Here is a 3,367-nt window from a genome sequence, read left to right as displayed (position 1 = left end):
AAAATGCATAGTTTTAAAAATATTCTTTGAAAGATTGACTGATTCATTTAATCACAGTGCACACAGAGTCAGAGAGTGGGTAACTGCTTTTTGTTATCTGTAAGGTTTGAATGACAAACTGAGTCTGATTACTGTAAGATGTCAGTTCAGTTTGGTTTTAGCTGGGTTTGGACTAGCCATYAGCTCATCAGTCCTGTCTGACTTTATCAAACTGAAGTAATTCAAAGCAATATCTACAACCAATAATGTAATAACTGTTAATAACCTTTCCAACAAACCTACTTCTCTGCTACTGTCCGTTACTACTAAGTCACCGCTAACGTTTTATTTTTTGCTTCTAAACAACCAGACTTTCTTTTATTTATATATATATTTAAGTGGTCCTAATCAGTGGTTCTCCAGGCTTCAGAAATCCTGAAGAACAATTGTAGTTTTTTAAACGATTTCTTTGTACTTTTAYAGAAATGGAGTCTTCCTATAACATTGTAGAAAGAATAGATTTCGCTTGTTTAGCCAACAATGACTGATTTATAAATCCTTTCTAACAAAACCACTGAATTAAGTGTGTCTCTTTTACTTTCTGATACAATTTACTTGGTTTTGAAAATGTTCAATAAATAAATAAATGAATAAGTCACCTGGGGGTGGATCGGGCATCTGGTCAGGATGCCACCTAAACATCTCCCTTTGGAGGGTCTCCTGACACGTTCCATGGGAGAAGATCCAGAAATCTCTGGAGGGAACAAAATGTATTCCCTCTCTGGCCTGGGAACACTTTCAGGTCAGGTCTGTCTCTGAGAAAACATACTCAAGGATAGATAAGTATGAATACTTTATATGTGTATATGCAGTGTTTCCTGTTACAAAACACAGCTAAAGCTATGATAATGAAATAAAACAAAAATAGTTTTATGACTGAACTGTGATTGAATTTAATAAAAAAAAAAGTGGTGGGATGTCACAAAGTACAAGTACTTTCTTACCGTACTTAAGTGCATTTTTATGTAGCTATCTGTATTTTACTTAAGTAGATTTAATTATGAGTACTTTCAACTTTTACTCCACTACATTTTACATTAAGTGTCTGTACTTTCTACCCCACTTCTGTAATGCAATGCATTACAAGTTACATTCACGTCTTGTCATATTACTTTTTTATTTTATTTTATTTTAGTTTGAAAGTAATCAGTAGCGAGATGGGAATTGGTCCACTGAACCACTGCAAAGCAGGAAAATACTATTAGACCCTCCTTCAAGAAGAGCGAGGCGAATCACCTACTGGAGCATCAGAACCAGCATACCCAAAATGGATTCCACCACAGAGTTARCCAGAGATATGCCACCCATGGCCTAATCTAAAAGACTTATTCAAGTTAACCGGTTCAAAAAACAAGTCATGGAGATTTTATAGAGATTTGTGTTGAATTTACAGCTGTTGTAACAATGTCGGATGATGCACAGTATCACAGAGGGTAATCACAAAAACATGCATTATCTGCAGAAATGTTCACTAAAATGGCACTCCACTGCTGTATTAAAATATACATACACTAGACACACTTCATGACATTGTAGACCGTTAGAAAATACATTATGCTACTTTTACGTTTAATATTTTAAGTAAAAATGTTAATGTGGTACTTTAACTTTTACTTTTACTAGAGTAAAATTTTCTCTGTTTATCTGTACTACTATACTTTAGTGTAGTGTTTGAGTACTTTCTCCACCACTGAGAAAATGTGACACACAGAAGTGTTATTGCTGTCTTTTTTTAGTGCAGGTTTGGGATGTGGTCAGCAGGGGACACCATTTGATTATTTAGTCACAGAATGGCAGCCAGGATGGTGGATTTCTCTCTCTCTTTGATAAATGCCAGTATGTCTCTGGTTGTTTTTGTTTGTGTTGATGATTGAGTTGTTTGTATGGAGATTTAAAAAAGAGCTCTATAACTGGACACATGGTGATGTTGTATTCTGAAAGGTATGATGGGTAGCTGAGTGAGTACACATACTTGTGCAACTATGCCTGCTGAGAGATATGGACAGGAAACAGATTGTAGTAGTAACGTTGAAAATGTTTGCTGATTATTACTGGGGATTTTTAAAAAGCCATGCATGCTGTGGCTGTTGTGTGAGTGCTACAGTAATCTGATTTAATCCAAGGAATTTATARTCTGTCTGCATGATTTTCTCACACCCTTTCAAGTTGAGAGCCATTTACTAAATTACCATTCGACACACACTTACAATCACTAACACTGTGTGACTTAGGCCTGTGTTTTTTTTCTGATATTAGTACTCGAACAATCTCACACTTCCATGTTTATGATACATTTTAAAAGCTCCTCTTTCCTGTCTTTTTGTAATCTCCAGATTATCCAGTTTTTTAGGAGTCTGAGACATTTCTGAATAAAAAATGATGTATCAGTGTGTGTGTGGTTGGTGCCCTAAATGTGTGTTCATCTGGGTTAATTCTAAAGGACAGATCTATGAAAGATTAACTAGAAACCACCATGTTTTATTGAAACAAGCCACATTCACAGACATATGGCTTAAAACAGACCTACTTAAATATGGGCTGGCGTGTCTTTTAGCAAGCTTTTATTTTGTCCAGAAAAAATAATGCACCAAACACAATTCTGCACTCCATTTTTTTGCAACAGTGCAACATTGAGATAATGTTTCTGTTAAAACTTATTTTTTACTGGATGTCTGTTGAAGGAGAATCAGTGAATTTTAAATATTTAAAGATGCAATGAAAACATGAGTATTTATTTAATTTTATTTATTTATTTAGTTATTTATTTATTTTAATTTAATTTTATTTTATTTTATTCAATTTAATTCAGTGTGGTTTATTTACAGGGGTTAGACAATGAAACTGAAACACCTGTCATTTTAGTGTGGGAGGTTTCATGGCTAAATTGGACCAGCCTGGTGGCCAATCTTCATTAATTACACATTACACCAGTAAGAGCAGAGTGTGAAGGTTCAATTAGCAGGGTAAGAGCACAGTTTTGCTCAAAATATTGCAATGCACACAACATTATATACCAGAGTTCAAAAGAGGACAAATTGTTGGTGCACGTCTTGGTGCATCTGTGACCAAGACAGCAAGTCTTTGTGATGCATCAAGAGCCACAATATCAGGGTAATGTCAGCATACCACCAAAAAGGACCAACCACATCCAACAGGATTAACTGTGGACGCAAGAGGAAGCTGTCTGAAAGGGATGTTATGGTCTAAAACCAGGTGTTCCACTTTCATTGCCAAATCACAACAAACGTTGTCTCAGGGCACTATACATACACACACACACACACACACACACACACACACACACACACACACACACACACACACACAC

This window comes from Austrofundulus limnaeus, unplaced genomic scaffold, assembly GCF_001266775.1.
Source record: "Austrofundulus limnaeus strain Quisiro unplaced genomic scaffold, Austrofundulus_limnaeus-1.0 Scaffold53, whole genome shotgun sequence".
In the NCBI taxonomy this organism is placed as follows: Eukaryota; Metazoa; Chordata; class Actinopteri; order Cyprinodontiformes; family Rivulidae; genus Austrofundulus; species Austrofundulus limnaeus.
Note: the sequence above shows the minus strand (reverse complement) of the source record.